Source organism: Kogia breviceps, chromosome 19, assembly GCF_026419965.1.
Source record: "Kogia breviceps isolate mKogBre1 chromosome 19, mKogBre1 haplotype 1, whole genome shotgun sequence".
NCBI lineage: Eukaryota > Metazoa > Chordata > Mammalia > Artiodactyla > Physeteridae > Kogia > Kogia breviceps.
Window position 1 is genome coordinate 49,270,353 of NC_081328.1, and position 25,502 is coordinate 49,295,854.

The 25,502-nt window shown below is 42.6% G+C and overlaps 1 protein-coding gene across 8 annotated transcripts in view; it reads right to left on the minus strand.

Moving 5' to 3' along the window:
- The window catches only part of TNRC6C (trinucleotide repeat containing adaptor 6C), a 124,612-nt gene extending 104,409 nt beyond the window's left edge, over positions 1 to 20,203 (minus strand). For all 8 annotated transcript variants that reach the window (XR_010838358.1, XR_010838359.1, XR_010838357.1 and 5 more), the window contains exon 1: positions 20,036 to 20,203. The gene's annotated coding sequence lies outside the window, so the exon portion shown is untranslated. The remainder of the gene's footprint in view (positions 1 to 20,035) is intronic.
- Between the last annotated feature and the right edge of the window lie 5,299 nt (positions 20,204 to 25,502).

Sequence of the window (25,502 nt, forward strand, 5' to 3'; positions counted from 1 at the left end):
TTTTCTAGATTTCTTAATTGCTTTATACAGATGATGCTTTATTCAATGTTTCTTTAGGTGTAGGGTAGACACTAGGATTTATCTTGCCTCCTTTTAGATCAACAGAGTGCCTGGATGTCATTTAGTGCCCAGGACTGAATGATCCTTCCTCTCCCAACTCATTTGTGACTCTGACTCTTCATATATCAAAACCACATATAACAGATGGGCCTGAAGGCCATTCTGCTCCATTAATCACTGAGTGCTTCTGCCAGGACCATACTATTTTAATTATTCCAGTTTCATAAAATTTTGGTTATCTGCTACCACTAGTTTCCCTCATTATTCTTTTTTAAAAATTTACTTAACTATGCTTTTATCCTTCCAGATGAAATTTACAACCATTTTGTCATGTTACAAAAGAAAAACATGTATTTTTTTAAAAATTAGAATTGCTTTAAACTTACAAATTAATTGAACCAAAAGCTCTGTAGGATTTAATTTTCCTAATTGAGGAAATCTCTCAAGTACTTCTTTCCTCTTTCAGTGAAACTGTCGTTTTCTTTATATCTATTTCCTACAATGCTAAGCTCATTTCTAGGCATTTTATGATACTTTATTGTTATTATGTTAGGAGCAAATAGTCTATGTATTGCCTAAATGGTTACTGATGGTAGGTATCTAGTCAGATTATTGATTCATCTATACTGCATCAAATAACTTTACAGCAGACCACCTTGGGTTTTCTGGATATACAATCTGTAAACAACCATCTTCTTTTCACCTTTTTATTTCTCATTTTTATTTCATATTGTGGTAGGCAGAATTCTAAGACACTCTCCCCATATTTAGCTGCTGGTTTATACATACTTTCTCCCAGTTATTCAATCAAGCACTAATCTAGGCACTGTTGTGAAGGAACTTTGCAGATGTAATTAAAGCTCCAAATCAACTGACCTTAAGATAGGGAGATTATCCAAGTGGGCCCAACCTAATCACATGAATCCTCTGAATCCAGGTTTAGAGGTCAGAGACAGAAGCCAGAAGTTCAAAGTATGAGAAGGATTCAAAACACAGTTGCTGGTTTGAAGATAGATGATACATGGCTAGGAACATGGTGGCCTTGAGAGCAACCCCTACAGAGAGTCAGCAAGGAAACAAGGACCTTAGTCCTACAACCATAAGGAACTGAATTCTCCCAACAATGAGTCTGGAAGCAGATTTTCCCCCAGAGCCTCCAGAGGAGAGCTCAGCTTGGCTGACACCTTGAGTTCAGCCCTGTGAGACCCTAAGCAGAGACCTCAGTCATGCCATGCCAGACTTTTGGCCCACAGAACTCTAAACTAACATTGGTTGTTCTTTTAAACAGCTAGGTTTGTGGTAATTTGCTATGGAGCAATAGAAAGATAACATACCTTATTAACTGGCAGGGACTTAGAAAGCAATGTTAGAGAAGATTAAATACTAATGTCAGTAAGTCTTAGCGGTCAGAGAACAGTTGGCATCAGAAACCACACCAATAATTTGAACAGGGTAGATTTAATAGATCTGTTAACTAGTAAAAGTTGGCTAACTTTTAAGTGGTCCAGAAGCAGCAAATGCAGAGAGCAGAAATTTACTACCTCTAGGCTGAGGGTGTATAAATAAGGGGCTAAGAATTTAGACTGCTCCAACCAGAGAAAGCCCGCATGCAACAACAAAGACCCAACACAGCCATAAATAAATAAACAAACAAATAAATAAATAAATAATTTTTTTAAAGTCCTCAATACCCTGGTAGCTTCCAATGCCGTCAAAGAGTTGCTTTTTATATCCCACCTAACTTTTTAACTTCTTGGCAGCAGGGGTGGTCTGATACAGCTAGTCTGCCTTAGCCGGAAGCAGGAGTCGAAAGGATATTTAATTTTACTCAGTGACTTTCCAGGTAGCAGTTAAGATAATCTTATGCTACTGCACGTCTCTAATTCTCTTTAGAAAGAGATTATAAAGAAATAATGCTAACACTGATGAATTATACTTTCTGTAAATTACTTAAAATTCTCAGATTATATTTGTTAATAGAAATCTAAAGATAGCTTTGTTAATATCATTTTCATGTTTTTGGTATAATTCTGCTAGCTTCACAAAGGAAAGTCAATAGCTTTCCCTCTTTATAAAATTCTGAGACAATTTAAATAGTAAATATTAAAAAGTATAAAAGAATTTATGTTATTTTATTTTTATTTTTTATTTTATTTTTCGGCTGCACTACGTGGCTTGCAGGATCTTAGTTCCCCAACCAGGGATTGAACCTGGGCCATGGCAAGCACCGAGTCCTAATCACTGGACCACCAGGGAATTTCCATGAAAGAATTTTATTAACATTATCCAAAAGAAGAAACTTTCTGTAGAGAAATTCTTTTATAATTAAAATTTCTTCTTCATTCCATTTAGGTTTTCTGGAGTCTCAAAGGGTTCTGTGACTACTTAAAAGGTTAAGATCCTGTCCTACCACAAGGTTAATAAGGCTCAATAAATGTTTCCTTTTGACCTAAGAAGCTGTCTTTTTGTTCCCCACCAGGGCATAAATAACTACTATTCTTGAATCAGGAAGTTGCTTTTCATTACGCAAAGCTTTAAAAGTACTGGAGATTACAGATCCAAGAGAGATATTAGAGGAACTGAAAAGGGTATATTATTGCTCACTCTACTCTCCTCCTCTCCTTTCTCTCTTTAACATATGTGACTGAGGGACTGTCTATTTTTTAGGTATCTGATCTAACTGAACAAAGTTTTACCACATTATGATAATTAAATGCCATAGAAGATCGATTTAATAAGCACTTCTGGAACCCTGAATGGGGCTTCTTTGTGTGAAATACAGTAAATTAAACGGACAATATAATCATCACAAGAACAAATTCTAACAGTCTACAAAGAATACAAATTCAATCTCTATTCCATGCCTTTTGTTCAAGCAATAATTTTATAGGCCATCTGTGGATCTTTTCAGGATAAAACAACCCCCTCCCACACCTTACAAATCATACCAAAGTGATTACTATGGTCATGTCTATGATAGGGTTAAAACAATACCACTCTCTAGACTCGAATCACTCCTTTGAAATTACAGTAATATACACACAAAGAGATGATAGCACAAATGTGTGATAGGGAGGAAGAGACTTGGCAGGGCTGAATACAGGAAAGATAATGTGTACCTACAATGTATCAAATTTATGCACTATCTCATTTAATCTGTATAGTAACCCTGTAGTGGGCGTTATTATCCACTTCCTCCAGATGAGCAAACGCTCAGAGAAATTAAGTCACTGAGCTGATAAGTGGCATTCCCAGAAATCTATCCGGAATTTATACTCCCAAGACCATGCTTATACCAGTGGTCCTCAAATGCTGGTTGTCAGTTAATGAGAATGAACTGCACATATTTAAAGTATACCATTCAGTAAATTTCGATATATGTATAAAGCTGTGAAACCAACCCCACTATCAAGTAACTCCAGATAACGCCACAAGATTAGAAAAATAAGGATGAAAAAAAAAAAAAGGAAAAATAAGGATGAGGAACATTTTTCACAAAGTTACATTCACTTAATTTATAGGACTCTCCTCTAAGATGGTGTCCTTTCTACTTCTTTGCATGGGAACGTCTTTTGTTTTATAAAATAATGATAAGAGCGGATGATGGTGGTTTTCACTCAAATGTCGGGACCACAGGGACTTCCCTGGTGGTCCAGTGGTTAAGAATCTACCTTCCAATGCAGGAGACATGGGTTCGATCACTGGTCGGGGAACTAAGATCCCACATGCCGCAGGGTAACTAAGCCCGCATGCTGCAACTACTGAGCCCGCGTGCCGCAACTACAGAGCCCATGCATGTGCTCTGGAGCCCACCCTCCACAACTAGAGAGAAGCCCACGCGCTGCAACAAAAGATCCCGCGTGCCGCAACTAAGACCCGACGCAGCCATGAATAAACAATAAATTAATAAATATTAAATCAAACAATCAAAAAAAAAAAAGACGGCAACCATATGTCAGCTCCCACTTCTGTTGTTAAAACTTTACTTGTGTGTGAAGTCCCCAAATCTCTTAACCACAATGCTTTTCTATATTTTCAAAAGAATAGATTTTAGCCCCAAAAGGAAAGGTTTGATTAAATAATATTTAAGAGATAATTACCTTCTTACAAGAATGACAAATATTTCAAAAACTGCTCTGTGTGGGCACAGTTATAAGGAAGGCATCCCCATTCCCTCTACCATCATTTTCCAGTGGTCATGTGGTTTTAAAATTTTGCTTCTCATCCCCCTCCAGTGCACTGTCCCACCACTCCTACCAACATACCTCAAAACTTAACCTCAACAGATATGCTCATTGCCTTGATTGTGGGGATGGTTTCAAAGGTATATAAAAATTTATTGAATGGTATACTTTAAATATGTGCAGTTTAGTATATGTGGGGAAAAATATCTTAATAAAGATGCCCAAAAAATAACCCCACCAGGGGTATTAAGGTATCTGAATCATTTGATATGTGCTACCACTTTCACTGCCTACAGGTGTTTGTACCCATTTTCACTGCCACATTTTCACTAGCACCATATGAGTGGAAGATTTTCTTTTCTCATTCTCCTTAGGAATATATTTAAGCTTTGCCAACTGAATATGTCAAAAAATTTTTCTGGTTTCTCTAATTTGCTTTTGTTTGACTACTGGCAAGATAAATTTTTTAAATGTTTGATTACTAGTCTGTTTTATAAATTATCTTTTTCTTTGCTCATTTACCTATGTCAAAAGACATAAAGCTAGTGGGGTTTTTTTGGCAAGACCTGGGTTTGAACCCAGGACTGTCTGATCTTACGCAAGTCATACCACCTCTTTGGATCTCAGTTTTCTCCTCTATAAATCCCAAAGATCTGCAAATTTTAAATAGCTTAAATTAGTTAAGACTCATTCTTGGAAATGCAGCAGATATACAAGATATAATGCTGGTCGCTAATCCATTAACACCTTGACTATAAAGAACATTAAATAGCAATGGTAATATACCCCCAAATAAAACCAAAAAACCCCACAAAACACACAAAGAACAATTCTCACATTTTTAATAAAAAATAAGATGAAAATGTCTGATAATAAGTATATATATTTTTTAACATGCTTCAAAACCTTAAGATAGCATTTTTCCTTCTTAAAACAAAAAGATGCACAGTCAATTTAGAGTTATATACAGCCATAACCAGAAACCAGTTTTCAAACAATTTCATTATCCACCAAAGATCCTTCATGCCAATCCCCATTCACACTTTAGCCCCACACAACCACTAACACACACTTTTGGATCCCACAGATTTGCCCTTTTTGGAAATATCACGTAAATGAAATTTGGCTGCTTTCAGTTGGTACGTTTTTGAGATTCATCCACACTGTAACATGTATCCCAACTTCAATCTTCGTATTGCTCAATAATATTCTATTGTATGGATATCCATATGGATATCCACATTTCATTTACCCAGTTACCAGTTGATGGTAGTTTGGATTACTTCCACTTATTAGCTATTATGAATAACTTTCATGTTCACGTTTTTGTGTGAAGATATGCTTTTATCTGTATTGGGTAGATATGGAGGAAAAGAACTACTGGGTCATAGGCTAAATTTATGTTTAACTTTTTAAGAAATTGCCAAACTGTTTTCCAAAGCTGCTGCACCAATCAATTCCCACCAGCAATGGATGAGGTTCCCCGTTTCTTCAAGTCATTGTTATTGCCTGTCCTTTTTTTTTTTTTTTTTTTTTTTTTTTTTTTTGCGGTACGCGGGCCTCTCACCGTTGTGGCCTCTCCCGCTGCGGAGCACAGGCTCAGCGGCCATGGCTCACGGGCCCAGCCGCTCCGCGGCACGTGGGATCTTCCCGGACCGGGGCACGAACCCGTGTCCCCTGCATCAGCAGGCGGACTCTCAACCGCTGCGCCACCAGGGAAGCCCTGCCAGTCCTTATGATTGCAGCCATTCTAGTAGATATGAAGTGGATATGGTTTTAACTTTCATTTCCTGAAATCTAATGATGTTGAGCATCTTATGTGCTCATTAGCTATTTGTATACCTTTTTTGGTGAATGTCTACTGAAATCCTTTGTCCATTTTTAACTGGGAATTTTGTCTTATTATTGTGTTACAAGAGTTGTTCTTTATATAATCTGAAACAAGTCCTTTATCAAATGTATGATTTGCAAATACTTTCCTCCAGTCTGTGGATTGTCTTTTCATGTTCTTAATGGTATCTTTTGAAGCACAATATTTTTAATTTTGATGAAGTCCACTTTATAAACTTTTTTCTTTTTGGATCATGCTTTTGGTGTTTTATCTATGAACTCTTTGTCTAACCAAAGTCTTGAGGATTTTCTCCTGCACTTTTTCTAACAGTTTTATAGTTTCAGTTTTTACATTTAAGTCTATGATCCACTTTCCGTTCATTTTTGCATATGGTGTGAGGTCTAAATCATCTTTTTTTTGTTTTTTGCATATGGACAGCCAACTGTCCTAGAACATTTATTCAAACGACTATCCTTTCTCCACTGAACTGCCTTGGCACCTTTGTCAAAAATCAGTTCACCATAAAGATAAAGGTTTATTTCTGAACACTCAATTTTGCTCCATTTGTCTATATGTCTGTCCATGTGCCAGTACCACACTGTCTTAATTGCTTTAGCTTTATAGTATATTCTTTTTGTTTGTTTATTTGTTTTGGCCACACCACACCACACATGGGATCTTAGTTTCCAGACCAGGGATCAAACCCATGCCCCCTGCAGTGGAAGCGCCAAGTCTTAACCACTGGACCGCCAGGGAAGTCCCCCTACAGTATATTCTTAAATTGAAAATTTTAAGACCTTCCTTTGTTTTTTTGCCAAAATGGTTTTGGCTATTCTAAGTCTTTTGCATTCTCATGTAAATTTTAGAAGCAGCTTGTCAGTTTCTGCAAAAAAGAAGCCTTCTGTGATTTTGATGGGAACGGCATTCAATTTATAGATCAATTTAGGGAGAACTGCTATATTAACATCATTGTGTCTTCCCATCCATGAACACAGACTGTTTCTCCAGTTATTTGGATCTTCTTTAAGTTCTCTCAGCCATGTTTTGCAGTTTTCAGTGTCCAAGTCTTTCACTTCTTTTGTTAAATTTATTCTCAAGTATTTAATTCTTTTTGATGCCAGTATTCTCTTAATTTCGTTTTCAAATTGCTTGCCAGTATACAGAAGTACAAATGATTTTCGTATACTGATTTTGTATTCTGTGACCTTGCTGAACTTGTTTACTAATTCTAGTAGCTGTGTGTGTTGTGTGTGTGTGTGTGTGTGTGTGTGTGTGTGCAAGAGTTACTTAGGGTTTTCTATATACAAAATCATGCCAAAGTTTACATACAGAATCATGCCAAAGTTTTACTTCTTCCTTTCCAATAAATGCCTTTTTTTTTTTTTAACCTGATTGCTCAGGCTAGAATCTCCAGTACAATGTTGAATAGAAGTGAGGAGAATGGACATTCTTGTCTTGTTCCCAGTTTTAGGGAGAAGGCATTTAGTTGCTCACCCTCAAATATGAGTTAACTTCTTGTGTTTTGTATGTTTTTCCTATACACCCTTTATCAAGTTGAAGAAGTTCTCTTTACCTAATTTGCTGAGAGGTTTTTTTGTTTTTTTAAATCATGCATGGGAGCTGAATTTTGTCAAATGCTTTTTCAGCATCTATTGCGATGACCATGTGGTTTTGCCTTTGATTTTATCAATATGGTGTATGACATTAAGTGATTTTAGGATGTTAACACAAACTTGCAGTCCTAGGATAAAACCGATTTCGTCATAATCCTTTTAATATGTTGCTGGACTTGGCTTCCTAATATTAGACTGAAGATTTTTGTGTTTACATTGATGAGAGATATTGGGCTATAGTTTAATTTTTTTGTGTGTGTGTGGTACGCGGGCCTCTCACCGTTGTGGCCTTTCCCATTGCGGAGCGCAGGCTCCGGACGCGCAGGCTCAGCGGCCATGGCTCACGGGCCCAGCCGCTCTGCGGCATGTGGGATCTTCCCGGACCGGGGCACGAACCCGTGTCCCCTGCATTGGCAGGCGGATTCTCAACCACTGCGCCACCAGGGAAGCCCTATAGTTTAATTTTTTTAATGATGTCTTTGGCTCTGTTATCATGGCAATACTGGCCTCAGAATCAGCTGGGAAGTGTTTCTTCCTCCTGTATTTTCTGGAAATGTTTGTGAAGGCTTTGTATTAGTTCTTTTTATGTTTGACAGAATTTATCAGTGAAGCCAAGATGACCTGGGCTCTTCTTTGTGCCAAACTGTTAATTACTAATTCAGTTTCTTTACTTGTTAGATGTCCATTCAGACTTTTCATTCTTCTTGAGTCAGTTTTGGTAATTTGTCTATTTCTAGAATTTTGTCCATTTCATCTAGGGTGTCTAATTTGTCTGCACAAAGTTATTCTATCTACTTAATCTACTTAATTTCTGTAAGATCAGTTCTCAAGTCCCCTCTTCACTCTTGATTTTGGTACTTTGTATCTTCTCTCTTTTTCTTGATCAATCTAGCTACAGGTTTCTCAATTTAGTTGATATTTTCAATTAACCAGGTTTTGGTTTTACTGATCTTTTCTACTGTTTTCTATTTCTACTTCATTGACTTCACTCTAATCTTTATTTCCTTCTTTTTGCTCGCTATGGGTTTAGTTTGTTCTTCAGTTCTTGGAATCATAAGGTAGAAACTTAAATTGTTGCTTTAAGATCTTTCTCTTTTTTTTTTTTTTTTTTGGCGGTACGTGGGCCTCTCACCGCTGTGGCCTCTCCTCGCGGAGCGCAGGCTCTGGACGCGCAGGGTCAGCAGCCATGGCTCACGGGCCCAGCCGCTCCACAGCACGTGGGATCCTCCTGGACTGGGGCATGAACCTGTGTCCCCTGCATCAGCAGACAGACTCTCAACCACTGCGCCACCAGGGAAGCCCCTCTCTTTTTCTAATATAGACATTTACAGCTATAAATTTCCCTCTTAGTACAGCTTAGCTGCATCACATGAATTTTGATATGTTGTGTTTTCTTTTTAAAATTCAGTTCAAAGTATTTTCTGATGTTCCCTTGTGATCTCTTCTTTGACCCATGGACTACTTGGAAATCACTTGTTTAATGTCTTATGTACTGTACCTGGAAAGAAAGAGGGGCCCAAGGAGGACTCCAAAGTTTGAGCCTGGAGCAACTAGAAGGATGTAAGCGCTCTCGAGTAGACAGGGAGGAGTACAGGCAGAGTGGATGCGGGGGCAAGAGCACGAGTCAGGTCCTGACCCTGTGGGGTGGAAATGCTCACTAAACAGTCATGTGGAGATGTGGAGAAGGCAACTAGCTATGCAAATACTGAGTCTTGGGAGCAGCCCAGGCTGGCAAAACAAAAAATAGGAATCTTCTGGGTATGTATGGTATTTAAAGTCACAGGACTGAATAAGGTCACCAAAGGCGTAAGTATAGACAGAAAAGAGAAAGTTTACACAGTGAACTTAGAGACGGTTTCAGGAAAGAGACGGGTGTTCTGTTAGGTATGTTAGGACATTTAGAATTTGATCTGGCAAGGACAGAAGCCAATTCAAGCACTCTATAAAGCCATGAGTGTGAAACAAATGTCATCACATGATAACATGTCAAACCTGTGACTAATGGTGGCATTAATGATAACAAGATAATGATATCAAGAGACCCAGGTCTCCAGATAAATAGACATTTTACAATATAGATTTATTAATGCCAGGCTTACTGCACATATATTTACTAAAATTTTAATATCCTTAAATTATCCATGTTACTAAAACAAGATCCTCACCCCCACACACCTGTGTTTTTCTTTACCCATATGCCTCTCTACCATTCTCAGTCATTCAATATGTATCTCTTCTGACAACTGTGACATGAAAGTAAACAAGCAAAACCATTATCCCTCCAACCAGAGAGCCAAAGGAAGAAACAAAAGAGAATATGCTTATTCCAAAGCAGGTATCTTAATCTCTTCACCTTGTTAGGGTTTACAATACTCCATTCCTTCAAACTCTCTGTGTTGAAGAACTGGAAGAAAGACACAATACAGAAGAAAAATGGGTCAAGTGAGGAAATTGCTTTCCAACTGAAAGGTGAGATTGAACAGGAAGTAGTAGGAAGTAATTGAATTAGACAGAAGACAGACAGTTATCATATACTACTCATATATATCAAAGGCAGCTTACTTCTAGCTTATTCCATTAATAACTAAAGCATCCTAGTGTCAAGGTGACACAGATTTTTATAAAAATGCCTTACTTTTTATAATTTGAATCAAAACTAGAATCCCTTTAAACAGGCTTAAAATTTTCAGTAATGTTAAATTTCAAACAATGTTTTAAGGAAAACCTGCTGCTATGGCAGAAAAAAAAGTAATCCATAAGATTTCTGGAGATCTATGTTTGTCTCACAGACACGCTCCTGCCTCAGCTGCATTCTAGATGCCAGAGTTAGAAATCAGGGAGAAAAAAGAATTCACTATCAGGTTTTTCCAAGAGAAATAACGTTTCTTATAAACACATCAAAGTTAGTTTTCTTTCATTGTACTTTTAGAGCCCAAAATGATACTATTGATATTGGGGCTATGAACCCGTTAGACACAGGTAATTTATGTTAACATTTGATAAATTTTTAAAATTAAAAGAAGCCAAATGCCACACATCAAATTTGGGGCCCTAAGCCATGCTGTGCAGCATGCGGGATCTTAGTTCCCCAACCAGGGATGGAACCCGTGCCCCCCCTGCAGTGGAAGTGAGGAATCCTAACCACTGGACTGCCAGGGAAGTCCTGATCTCTCAGATCTTTAATGGTAATAAAAATCACTCTGTCCATCTGAATGAGGGGGAACAACTGAACAGCCAGGAGCACAGTCCCAGCAATCAGGGAGCCCTGACCTCTCTGAAGTGCCCTGGTTTCCACATCTATTGATGAGAATAAAGTAGGTAATGTATTAAGTGCCCTGTACTTGGCACACGACAAGCACTCAAAAAACTATAGCTATTATGAAGTTTGGAATCCTTTCTCCAGTTGTGATTTTATATCTTCAGAGCAAATAGGCTTAGCAAAACAACAATACGTCGAAATGAAAGAAAGCACACTGTTCATCCTATTGCCTCAAGATAAGCCTTTACTCCCATCTCTGAAGTGCAAAGTATCAGGAGAGAAAATATTTAAAAAAAACAAAAAACATGAAAACATGAAAAGAGCAAATGAAAAAAGCGGAGGGGGAGGGTTACAGGAAAAACAAATAAAAGGCAAGAAAAATTTTTGAGTAATCCTAAAGGCTGAATTCTGAAATCAGTGTCCACTAATTTGAGATTTAGTTGGAAGACCACAAGCTAAAGTGAAAACCCCATTTTCTTAGGTCATGGATCTACATAATCAAAATTCTGCCACCAAAGGCTAAATAGGCATATGTGTAAACTAATTAACCACATTTAATAACTGTGCTAAAAGAGTACTTAAATTATAGTTAACATAAATTGATTTTAAGAAAAAGAATTTTGACAACATCCTTTTAAAATTCGATCTGATTTCCAGAGTCCCCCTTGAAGAGGACAGAAAAATACATTTACTATATGCTGACCAGACACTGTGGATTGGCCAGAATGATCCTATTGGTTGTAACACTCATTTTCCCAATGGCTAGTATCTAATGATAGTCACCTGATCTGTGAAAGGCAAACCAGGAATTATACTTAAAGTTCAAACGTCCTTAAGAAACATCACACATTACTTCTTTACAATTTGGTTGGTGGCACTTACTGGCAATGCCCAGAGGCCTGAAAAGAGAACTGCCCATTCCTACAGGTACCCACAGAAAATACGGGGCAAGGCATTCCACCGAGGACTGTTAAGATGGACTCATCGCATAACTCTCCTCACACCTGCAGGCGCATCCGTGCTCCCATGCTGGGCTGACTAGTTGAAAATATGATGGGTCACTATCCTAAAAAGACTAAAAAAAAAAAAAAGCAGAGGAAAAGTAGTCATTATCAATCTCTTCCCTTCCCCCTATGACCATCTGTGGAAGCCACATATCTGAAGAAACAGATGACTCAAAATTGAAATTTTTTAACCTTAGTATCCACAAAATACTGTAGATATTACAAAGACAAAAACATTATTATCCCTGCTATCGAGGAACTCAAAACCTAATAGAGAAATGATTTTGATAATTAAGGCTTTTTTGCAAAGCACTGATCTGTAAGTGGCTATGCTGGGGTTTAGAGTCCACAATGAACTGGGAGAATAAACAGTGCTCATCAATTAAATGCAAAGCCATAACACATACAAAGGTACAACAGTGGCTAAAGTTCTTATTCATCACCTGAGTGTGGTAAATAAATAATATTCTTGTCTGTTTTAAAGCTTCCCCACCCCATTCTAGAGGAGTAAAAAAAGAAAATAGTCTATTTTGTTGCTTTAATTTTTTTCTTTGTTAATAAAGAACATATTATCACTTCTAGTAAATTCACCTAACTTAAAAAGTTCTAGTAACTTCAACACAGCCACCGTGAACACTGGTATACTACTTACATTACAATCTGATCTCATATTTTCTGGAAATACTTAAGATTTGTTTTCTCCCTTTCTTTTATCAATATTCCATATCTGTAAAGTTTACAATATTATCTGGGACTGTTATATAAAGTCTGAGTTAAGATTTTTTTTTTTTTTTTTACAGGGATGGTACTAAGAAAATTTAATTTCATTGACAGTACTCACCATAATTAACAGCAGAACCCTATTATTACATGGCTCATTACATACTGGGATTTATGCTTGTGAGTCAAATCTCCACCCCAGAACCTCAAACAATAAACTCTCCTAAAACTGCTATATTATGTGCCATCTTTCCCCGATCAGTGTTTTAAAAGGACTCACTTATGTATTTAATCAAACAGTTTAACATTAGCTTCTTTATTTACTTAATTTAAAGCCTCTCTGGAACATCCCAGAAAGAGCAGCGAGCACGGTGTGTCTGACCTCTTAGAATTCTTTCTTTCCAACAGCCCACACCAATCATTTGGTATTGTTTTGTCCTGCTGATTTTTCCTAACACCGTTTCAGTATGCCCCTACCATTATGCTTGTCCAAGCTCGCATCGCCTGACACAACCACAACAGCCATGGTTTTCATGAGTCCGATCTCCCCTCCAACCATCCACTGTGTATCAGCTCCATGCAAGTTTCTAATCTACCACTCGATTCAATGTCATGCCCATCAACAACCATCAAAAGTTCCTAACCAGCCAAAGAATGGAGATTCTACCCATATAGCCCCTTCTAAACCTTACTGCCAACAAGAAAACTCCACTTACAGCTAGGTCTCGGTGTTCACTTATTCAATAAAAATACTGAGTTCCAGCTGCTATGGTTAGGTACTTGCCAAAATGTTCCCCAAACATGGCTTGCCCATTCGTCTCCTTGTAGAATATCCCTTCCATCCAGCCAAATGCTGTCTATCAATCTTCCAGGGCTCATTTCAAGTGAAGTTCTGCCTGACCACTGTGACCCATGGGTCCCCTCCCTCTTTCGAATGACTGGGCACTCTCTTTTCACATTCCCAAGTCTGTTCCACTGAACTACATACACTGTAAGGTAGTACCGAAGGGAAAACAGTGTTTGGTGGTCACGTAAGTCTGGGAAAGGCTGACTGGGCTACCGAAGGTAAACGTTTCTTCTGCCGCTGGACTTCTCTAAGCATCCCATGTGCTAACATGTGGCTTCAAGAGGGGAGATGCAGAACACAGCTGTATAATTATATATACCAACATGGATTGCTGTGAACTTAAGGAAGCTTCACGACGTTTACTTGGTATCTCAGTTTTTTGCTTTGTTTGTTTTTACTTGTTTGCTGCCTGTCTCCCTCACTAAGGACACCTCATGGAGGGCAGGGAGAGGTCAATCTTCACTGTGCCCACTGAACAGAGAAGGTATTACATTTTTGTAGCGTAGAGGAAGGAACGACATGACCAGGCTTGGGCTTTAGAAAGTGGCTCAGACTCTGGCATCAGAGGACCTAGACACGTTATTAAGGCTCTCACTTCGGGCAAACTATTCAACTTCCATCAGCCTCAGCTTCCCAATCTAGAAAATGAACACAATATACTACCTACCTTACAAGCTGCTGCTGAGGAATGGAAAACTTACATAAAGTGCATGGGTGGGACACAGACCAGAGGAAGAGAGACTAATTAAAAACTTATTCAAATAATCAAGCTATTTATCCATGTGTGAGGGCTTTGAAGTGGACTGAGTGTAAATTCTGGCTTCACTTCCTACAAGCTGTAGGATCTTTTATTTCCTTTTCTGTCCTCCCTTTCCTCCTCTGTAAAATAGAATGAAAGCAACCATTTTCTGGGAGTGTTGGAGGATTAAGTAAGATAGTAATACTCACGTCCTTGGCACACTATCACATAGTAGATGCTCAAATGTTAGCTGTACCTATTTGAAGATTATTTTTAAACTGAGATCTGGCGACCTGAGAGGATGCTTCCTAACCCGCCCCCAACATGCACAAACAATTCTTCACGGTCCTCAATGAGTCAAATGTACTTGCTTCCACACAGCCAACACCTGCTTCCTTCACCTACCCCCCAAACCCCATTTAAGACATCAGCCTCCTGAAGAATAAAGCCTATTGCTGTAAATTCCCTTCCTACACACTTTCCCCTACCCCTGTGCATTTCATATATAGTGCGTGAGAACATAATGCAATCAAAGGAGTAATTCTACCCCCTCTCCCCCATTCCTGATGTTAACATCTTTTCACAGCCGCAGTGGTTGGGAAGGTGATAAATTTTGCCTCTGCTGCCATTTCCCAGCTTCAGACCTTAACTTTAATTCCTGGTTGCTACCTTAAATTATTCGTTTATTAAAAGAAAAATTAAAAACAAATTATTTTGGGTAATAAAAAATGCCTTTGCCAGACTCAACCCAAGCAACTGATTTTAGTTGTGAGAAATCTTATCCTTAATAAGCTAGACGATACACATAAAATGAATCTGGCAAAACACATACGCCCAATAACCACCTCGGCACTAACCACGTCTGGCACTAGCCGGCCTGTGTGTTAGTAGAAGATTCGGCCACAGACGGGTTATCCACTGCTGAGAATAATTTGACTTGATATTGTAGGTTTGCACTTCAGGCCTTCAGAGGAAGGGCATTACGAAATAGAACACTGTAATAATTTCTAAAACATTCTAAAGAAGGAAAACAGAGAAGGTCTTTAGGTTGAAGAAAAAAAGCTGTTCAGGTGTTTGTATTGTAGAGGGTCATAGGGGATCATCTTGATTTATACATGTAGATGGGTGTTCACAGAAAATGCTGTAACCTTATAACAAAGATGAGCTGACATGTCTGCACACTCTTCCATTTTCATATTTTTGTACAAAATTTTTTTTTAAATTTTGTGTCAAAAAAGGTTTATGGAAAAAAAACGGTTTATGAGGAAATAGAGTGGGATCTAAGCCACATGGGACCTGTCTAGCCCATAGGCTCTCTTCTCTGGAGGACAGACTCCACAGGACTCTCTCCTTTGGGCCCTGTACACAGGGCCCAGTGGCCAGGGGATGTGTCTTCCCGCCGGTCATTCCCCAACAGGACAGAAGTACTGCAACAAAGAGGCACACAAGGAGAGGGAGACCCTGAGACAGACCACCCACTGCTCCTCATTTCCCACAGCAAATATTGAAATCCGCTGGCCTAGAAGAGACATATTTCAGAAGCTGTATTCTTGCCTACCCTTAACCATTACTACATCTTAGAAAACCAAAGTCCCAACGCGGAGCTGGAACTCAGAGAGCCACACAGAATATTAAGAGTTCAAAATAGCAGTGAACGCTGCTTTCCCAAGGCCATTCCTTCTGTTGTGGTTTGCAGCCATGGAGGGCTCAGGAGGGTGCGAACAACTATCTGTGCTACAGCAGGGATGTTTTATGGCTGGATGCCCAGATTGTCTAGCTCTGCACACAGCTCTATAGTCTTTGAGGGCTACAGAGGAAGAATGCATTCTTAACAAACAGCTCTCCATCCCTGCAATAGCTTCTTCATTCTCTGAAAGCATGTGTGGCCAAGAAAAGAATTCATTTTTAGTAAAATTCCAAAAATAGCATAAAGGGTATGAATTTTCACCATGTTTTAAACACAGAAATCCTTGTCACATTCCAGTTGGAGAACTGAAAAATAACTATTTTACTTTTCATTAAATAAGTTACAGTTCAAATACATAATTTGCACAAGAGAAAATTACAGGATTATTTTAATCAAGTTATTCAAACAAGTTTACTGGGTAAGGAGTACACATTTTTTGGTTTCAATGTCATACATACATTCTCTACGTAAGCTTTTATAGTTATTTCTGACATCAAGGAACCTTTATATTTTTAATTTTTAAGTAATTATATTCTTGAAGAGTTGTGTATAAGCTGAATGTTTGAAAACATCTTAAAGCTTATTGTATATTATTTTGCAAAGTAAACAATGTTCTCCTCATGAATGAACAATATTTAAAAGCTAATTTGATCTACTCAATACTCTGTAATGACCTATATGGGAAAAGAATCTAAGAGTGGAGATACATATATAGATATATATATAGATGTAAATATATACACACACACATACACATATATACGTATATATAACTGATTCACTTTGCTGTGCAGCAGGAAATAACACAACATTGTAAATCAAGTATACTCCAATAAAAATTTTAAAAATAATAAAAGCTAATTTGTAAAAATGTAGATAGTCATGTCAGACTGGCTTAAAGAAAGAAAATCTGTAAAATGTCCTTAAAAAAAAAAAAAAAGGCCAGTTCTCACTTGATATTCTGCTCCTTCTACTTAAATCTATGACATCTTTAAACAAAATTAAGATGTTAACTGTCTTAATTAAGCAAATAAAATCCAGTCACCTTCACCGTGAAGCCAGTTATCATAAAAAATAGACCACGACACCAATACTCTTCGAAAAGATTTCCTTACAGCTCATCTAATAAATAAATAAATAAAACATCAGAAGAGCCTCTGAAATAAAGCTGGAATAAAAGGTAAAAACCCACCTGATTGTCTCAAAATCAGGAGTAAGAAGCCGAAACAGTTTTAATCACAGAAAAAGAAAAGCAAAACAAACAAAAACAAAGTTACCCGTTCTTCCCCACCTACAACTTCCCAGGCGCTGCCTCCCCAGGGCTCCACCTCCTGCTCCCTCAGCCTACCCTCGTTCCAAGGCTTTCTAGAAATCCGTCCCTTGTCATATTCCCTTGTTACCTCTCCATTTCTCATGCTTTCCACACAGGCTTCAGTTGCTCTGGCTAAGTAATCTTTGCTTGCTCCATCCCCAAATCTTAACTAACTCATATGCTATTCTGATATGTGGAATAGCCTCAGACTTCACAGCCAATCTATTTTCTTTCTTACAAAATCTTCTCAGATATCACCTTTACACAAAAAACCCTGACTGAGAGGTCCATATCATGGAAAACATAAGCATGCAATCTCATGGATCTAATTCCTACTAGGGAAGGCCAAAAATACCCCCCATAAAATAGTCTTTAAAATGACTCTAAGCCTTAAAATGTTAAGTTGTTAAAGAAGTTATATGATGTCAAAGACATATGCTCAAATCAAATAATAGAGAAACAGACTAACTTTCACTAGTACTCTCTCTTTTTTAAGTTTAAAATTAGCGTCACTTTCTTGAGTCAAGCAACCGTAAGTTTACATTCAGGACCTTATCACCCTCACTTGGAGTTTGGGAAGTTATGGAAACAACCCATTCTCAGCCAGTACTGTAGGAATTTTATCTTCCATTTCTTTCCAACTGAAAGCTCTCTTCACTGAGGAAAAAGGCTGCAGCCTTCCCAGCCCTAACCTCCTCCTCCTCCAGCTTGGTTTTGGAAGTGAGCCAGATGACAGCATTTGGAAAAGCACAAATTTATCTCCGTAGAGCCGGCTGTTTAACAAAAAGGTGGTGGTGGTGAGAAATACTGTAATTTAAAGTTTCCTATATTCCCCCCATGGTTTAGTTATATTTAATCACAGAGTCAAATGAAACAATTTGCTCCACTTTCCCTCAGAATCAGCACTCTAAGGCAACTATTTGTTCCAAAATTCCTGAGCCAACTAAGTATAAACATAAACCTGTTACAAAATAATCTTTGTCAAAGTGTTAAAACATATGCCACTTGAAAACGAACAACACACACTGTAAGGAGGAAACCCTGCAATCAACTTTGACGCGCACCTGGGTTACTACTAAAATACTTAAACGCCAGAATCCAAAATGAAGTAGTTAGGATTAAGTCTTATGACAGCCTCAGTGTCAACTTTATTTAATTTCATACCTTAATAGTAAATCAGAGGTACCAGACAGTAAGGTCTTTGATTTGGACAAGAAGTATGAAAGACTTAGAACAAAGTAACAACTATTCAGACGACTATCATCTGTGAACACCAATAATCAAATTAATTCGGATAACACAAATGCGTTAGTCATTTTGAAAACCTCATTTTGCATCATTTCCCCCAACAAAGCATCCTAGCAGTGCCACACTGAAAGGTGTTCAAAGACCTTCACCACCTTCCGTGGTTCTGGAATAATGTTAATTTCTTCAAGGTGCCCTCTGCCAACCAAGTTCATCTGGCCTGGGGCTAAGTTTTATCCTTTATTCCTTCATGTAGTATTGAAGGAAGTCTGGAATCTATGCGTAGGATTGTCGCAGCCCCTACACATTTCAAACTGGCCGCCACTGTCTTCGAAGATCACTCAAGCCACATTTCCAATGCCTCAACTCATTCCCTAGTTACTCAATTCTAAATGTAGGAAATAACCTGCATAAAATAAGCCTCCTGCGGGGTCAAATTACGTTCAGAGACGTAGCAGCCTCTACACAGTGATCATCAAGCTGACCACCTACACCGCAGCACATCCACGTGAACACCGGATACCAGGAGAAAACCCGAACCTCAGCAACACAATGGATTAAACCAGCCAGACGCCTCCAACTTGCAACTCCTTAAAGACGCTTAAGTTGGACATCTACAGAGCACCATTTTGAGTTCAGAATCTGCAGTTCATGCCTAGACATAACCGAGCAGACCACTCAAATGGAGGTTCAATCTGACAGAGGCAAAGGTTCGAGACAGTTGCACTCATTTTGCACAGAATCCCTGAGGCTGTCGAGCGTCTTACACCGCAAGAGGTGCAGCCAGGATCTGCGGCTCCTCCTCCCTCGCCCCGCGACGTGGAGGCAGCAATCCTGCATCTTCCGTGAGATTCCCAAAGCTGCGTGTTCTCCACCGAGTTAACGCGCAGGGAACCCCTGTATCCGCATCTGCACATTTAATAGGCACGAATCTATTAATGAATCTCATCCACCGGGCAAAGGTGCAGACGAGGCGTCGCTCGAGCGGGGGTAGCCCCGAGGCGCTCGAGTTCCGCGCTCCGAGAGCGGGGCAACTGCGGGTCGGCTCCCGTCCCCCGTGCGCATCGCCCTGCAGCCTGCAGCGCGGCGAGCAGCCCACCTGATTCCAGACCCGTGGGAGGCCGAGGGGCTCCTCCACGCTCGCCTAGGCACGCCCGCGCCTGCTCTCACCCAAACAACGGCGCGGGAGGCCCCACACCGAAGACGCTTGGGTTCATGCATGCCATCAGAAATGCAAAGCCCGCGGGTGACTGCTCAGGGGAGCCAATTCCACCAACCGCATCGTTTCCAGACACCACACACGCAACCGCCGTGTGGCCGCGCCGACCGTGCCGATCGCGCAGGGCACTGAGAGCCTCTCTCCCCGCGCGCGCCCGCACCCGGCCCCGCGCAGCCGGCAGCTCCTCCCGCCGCCCTGCGCCGCTCACCCTTCCCGCCGGGACCCGCGACCCCTCGCGCTCCGGGCCCGGCCGAACAAAGGCGACGCCAACAGCTCCGCCGACTGCGGCGGCTCGGAGGCCCGGCCCGCGCTCACCTGGGATCCGTCCCCGGCGGCGGCGGCGGCGGCTCCTCGGCGGGGCTCCGGCGGCGCGGGCCTGGCAGCGGCGGCAAAAACCACTCGAGCAGCCACCCCGGGGCCTGCGGGGCGCTCGGGCGGCGGGGGCCCGCTCAGCGCCGGCGCCGCGGGCTCAGGTCCCGGCGGGAGCAGCGGCGGCGGCGGCGGCGCGGGCGGGTGGGCGGCGACGCGTCCCAGCGGGTCCAGGTCCGACGCCGCGACGCGCCCTCCTCCTCGCACCAGCGGGCTGGACGGCAGCTCCGGCGCGGCCCGGGATCCGAGGCGGCGGCGGCTGCGCTCGGCGCTCTGCTTTCGGCCGGCTCCGCTCCCTCCGCCTCCGGCTCGGGCGGGCCCGCGGCGGCGGCGGCAGGAGCGCGGCAGGCGCAGGGGCGGCCCTGTCAGGGGCGGTGGGGGCGGCCGGGGAGGCGCTCAGGGCTGCGGGGCGGCAGGGCCGGCGGCGGCGGCTGCGGCTCCCGGGGCCGTCGTGCTGAGGTGCGGAGCTGCCACCGCGGCCATCTTGTTGCTCTAACTGACAAGAACCCCCCTCCCCCCGCTCCAGCCAGACGGGGCGCTCGCGCCCCCTTCCCCGCCCCGCCTTGGCCTCCAACAGGAAGTCGTCCCGGCCCCTGACACGTGACTCCACCGTATCTGCATACCGGAGGGCCAACTGGCCAATCGGCACTCTAAACCCGAGCTCCGCCCCCGCGCGCCCCTCCCAGGCCCATTGGCTACTTCCAGCTAAGCCACGCCCCCTTTCCCCCCTTAATACCCGCCAGCACTGTCGTTTCCCAGACCGCGCGGGGAGCGCGCCAGGGTGCTAGCGGGTACGCGCGAGCCCCGAGGGCTCGTGCTCTGCTTGGGGTGCGTGGAAACTCGCGCGGTGTCATTCCTTGTCTTAGGTTGCTGCGAGGCCGCATTAGTGAGCTCAACCGCGGGGCGAGGACCCGGCTCTGTGCGCCCGCTCGGTTCCCCTAGCCGGCCGGCCCCTTGCGGCTCCCGAACCAGGGATTTGCGCTGTATTTTCACCCGGCGGCGCCGGCCTTCTATGCGGCGGAACCCGGAGCCGGCACGGGCGCGCGTCCCGCCCGTGCCGTGCACACACACGTACGCGCGCCGGCCCGGGCCAGGGAGCATCCTGCTCGCCGCCCGCGTCCCAGCCTGCCCCTGCGCGCCCTCTGCGAACCAAACAAGCCTCACTGCGAAACAGCCCCCGGGAGACATCTCTGTCCCCGGAGCGCGAGCATCCCTCCCCCACCGCGCAAACAGCTGTTGGGCCGAACCGGGCGCTCCGGCTCCCACCGCCCACGGTTCCTTCCCGGCGCTCTGCACCCGGTAGTGGTCCTCCATCCCGCCGCTCCCGTTCCATATACACTAGTCATTAATCGTGGATAAGGTCAGGAGTGATGTGCAATTTAAACGTCCCTTTTTAACTTTCGGTTCAAGTCACGAGAAGATATTGAAACCAAGATTTCTCTCCATTTTCGTGAAGCGTGGTGGAAGCAGGCCAGCTTTCCCCTTTGTGCGGTGGAGGCTCAGCGGTGCTACTTGAAAGTTGCTCGTGTTGGAGACCATTCCCTGTCTACGTGTCCCCGTCTTGAAGAGCAGATGACACGTTAGTTTCGCAGTGCAATTTTGTTACCGCGAGTGTCTTGCTTTGAAACGTCTGTGGATGAAAGAGACACAACAAATTTCCCTTTCTCGTTTCCCTTCGGGGTCCTGTGAGCTCGGCGCCCTCCTTTCTTCTTACTGCCATATTTTAAGCTCTCCGGTAGTCAGAGTCACAAACCACGCTCTAAAATCATCTTCATATGTCTGTCTGTGCTGGGTATTTCCCCTCCCGAAAACCCTCATCACTTAGAGAGCTCTGAGTCAGCCAGAGCTGACATAGAGGCTTCTGCCTTTTCCACTCAACGTTTTATCTACATCAATTTAGTTTTTGACTTCGGGGAAACCTGCATCCTTTGTACTTCTCAAAGATAAAGGTATCATCACATGCTCCAGGAGGGAGCTCAAAATGATAACATCTTCAAAATATTCAGCATCCACTAAGTAGACTGCAAAATCAATGAGAAATCCAGATACCTGGGTGGACCCATCATTGCAATAAGCAGAACTTCGCTTTTTTGGAAAACAACCAAAATTACATGATTTAATATTGGCCCTTGATGTTGAATTTGTGACTGTAACCTCTCAACTTTTCTCCATCTTGTTCTTTTTACTGTCCCCCTCGCTCAGCTTAAACCAGGCAAAATAATTGTCCTCTCCGATGATCTTACACTGTAAACGCCTGGAGAAAAGGCAGCACTTATATTGACCATAGTTTCTGAACCAAAAATTAGACTCATGGTTTGGCATGTGGGCCTGTAGCAACAGAAAGAATACTTGAAATTAGGGCTGATCCAGAAACATTGAGGTACATGATGGCCATGAGTGTGGAGACTGCAGTGTCACTTATCAGTGGCTATTTGGGCTGAATAAAGTATGAGCAGCCCCCAGGCAAAGTCGTAAAATGGGTCAGTGCATATTTGGGGTCTGTTATCCCTTTATCAGCCCTGCCACTACCACCTCATAGCTAAGGTATGGGTTATAATCCATAAAAATTGGCAAACCCCACAGAATTACATGTAAGAGGATTAAATATTAAGTGTAGCTCTTAAGTTAAAAGGTCAAGGGACTTTTCTGGTGGTCCAGTGGCTGAGGCTCTGCACTCCCAATGCAGGGAGCCTGGGTTCGATCCCTGGTCAGGGAACTAGATCCCACATGCTGCAGCTAAGAGCCCACATGCCGTAACTAAAGATCCCACATGCTGCAGCTAAGAGTTCTCATGCCGCAACAAAGACCCGGTGCAGACAAATATATTTTTTTAATTTCTAAAAAAAAAAAAAAAAAAAAAAGTTAAGTAGTTAAGGACAAATGGAGAAGACCTGGCTGGACACATCTGGGAGAATGTAGGAGGCAACCCTGGGATAAGTGTGTGGAAGGTTTGGAGGTGAATTTTGGTTCCATTCAAGGAAGAATCATGAGAGTTATCCATAGAAACTCTAGCTTGAAATGTAACAAGATGCCACATCTCTTTTAAGCAGAAAGACAGGCTGATCGCATCCTCATCTCCATAGATATTGCAGAATAAATGACTGCATTGGGCACAAAGGTTGAATTAGCTCAGTGGTTCCCAAAGTGTGCTTTTTGGACCAGCAGCAGTATCAGCATCACCTGGGAGCTTGTTAGAAATGCAACTGCTTGGACCCCACAGCCAGATCTGCTGAATCAGAAACTCGGGGGTGGGGGTAGGTATCTGCAGCTTAATAAGCCCTCCAGGTGATTCTTTTGTGTGTGTGTGTGGTTTTTTGTTTTTTGTTTTTTTTAGTCTTTATTGAATTAGTTACAATATTGCTTCTGTTTTATGTTTTGGTTTTTTGGCCACAAAGCATGTGGGATCTTAGCTTTCTAACCAGGGGTAGAACCCACACCCCCTGCACTGGAAGGCAAAGTCTTAACCACTGGATCACCAGGAAAGTCCCCCTCCAGGTGATTCTGATGCACGCTAAAATTGGAGAATAAAAAATAATAATAAAGGGCATGTTTCCTTAGGGTCCTATTTGTGTGCGATACTTGCCTGCCCTCCACTCCCAGCTACTTCCAACCACACAGGGCTGCTTTGCTTCCTCCTGAAGCCCCTCCTTACATCCTTTTACCTATGTTGATTTTGCAAGTAGAATTTGCATCCTAACAGTGGACTCTAAAAGGGAAAATCTTCAAGACTCAACAAATGATTGCTTTTCAATGAAAATGTAATGGAGAAGGGCTGCTTAACACCAAGCAGATAGCTACCGACTTGGCCTTAAAAAAAATGTGATGAATGGGACTTCCCTGGTGGTCCAGTGGTTAAGACTCTGCACTTCTAATGCAGGGGGAGCCGGTTCAATCCCTGGTAAGGGAACTAAGATGCCACGCGGTGCGGCAAAAAACAGAAAAAAATATGATGACTTAAAACACCTTTCAGGCAGGCAGCAAGGCATGGGGTGTTGATTCTCGAACTCTGTTCATAAGAATCACCACGGTAGGGCTTCCCTGGTGGCGCGGTGGTTGAGAATCCGCCTGCCGATGCAGGGGACACGGGTTCGTGCCCCGGTCCGGGAAGATCCCACATGCCGCGGAGAGGCTGTGCCCATGAGCCATGGCCGCTGAGCCTGCGTGTCCGGAGCCTGTGCTCCGCAAAGGGAGAGGCCACAACAGTGAGAGGCCCGCGTACCGCAAAAAAAAAAAAAAAAAAAAAAAAAAAAAAAGAATCACCACAGTAGCGTGTTTAAAATACAGATTCATGGGGGTCTAAGGTGAGGCCTGTGAAGCTGCATATTTAACCAACTCTGCCCCCCAAGTGGTTCTGGTGCAATTGTCCTCCCACTGCACTGAGGAAAATACTGGAGTAGAGACCAGAATCTGAAGATATGAGCAAGGCTGAATCTCAGCACCACTGCTCACTGGCTGTTTGACCTTAGGCAGTTTTCTGAGCCTGACCCTTCTCCTTTGAACTCCTCACTGAGTTAGAGATTCTCCCTGAACAATTATTGAACCTGTGTTATGTGCCAGGCAATGGACTCGGTGCTGGGGATTTAAAGCTGAAAGCCATGGTTGATTTAGGATTACAATACATCCCTGGTGCTGAAGGGGGCAGGAGGGGAGACCCAGGTCATCCTGGAGTGCTCAGAAAGACCTCCCAGAGGGCCCTCTGATCTCAGTCTTGAAGGATGCAAGGGGAGCCATGGTTATAATGCTGCAATGACCAGGAGCTGATGGAAGGGCGTTGAAGACAGAGGGAACAGCCAGTGGAAAAGAAATAGAAGAGAGCAGCATAGCACTTTCAGGGGGCTGCAGAGTGTCAGTAGGTTTGAAACAGCGAATGTGTAAGGAGAAGTGGGAGAGATGAGCAGGGACCAGGTTATAAGGAGCATATCATGTCACATTAAGGACGTTTGGACTTTATCCTGAAGGCCATGGAGGGCCCTTAAATGATTCTAAACCTTGTACCTGGCTGTCCTAGAGATCTCTCTGGGAACATTGTGGATGACAGGGAGAAGGATAAGACAGCGAAGGTAAGGCAGGGGGTGATGGCACAGGGCAGGACGCCCACAAAGTCACGCAGCCAGGACATGAGAAACTGTGGAAGGCACTAGAGTGACACTAGAAGTCAGACAGAAAGGATCCCTTTGAAAGATAATTTTAACGCCAGTGGTCTCTGGGGGTGGGGGTTGGGGTCTGGTATATACATATAGTGAGTAAGGAAAATGGTAAAGGTCGATGCCCAGTTTTCTTGCTCAGTGAGAGGTGGGAGGATGGTGAGGGAGGGGCTACAGGAAGAGGAGGAGGTTGAGCCAGAGGCCTTAGGTGGGACTTTGGGAAACAAGGGGTGCGTCCGCTTGGGTCCGTTTGGAGTTGGAGGCACTGG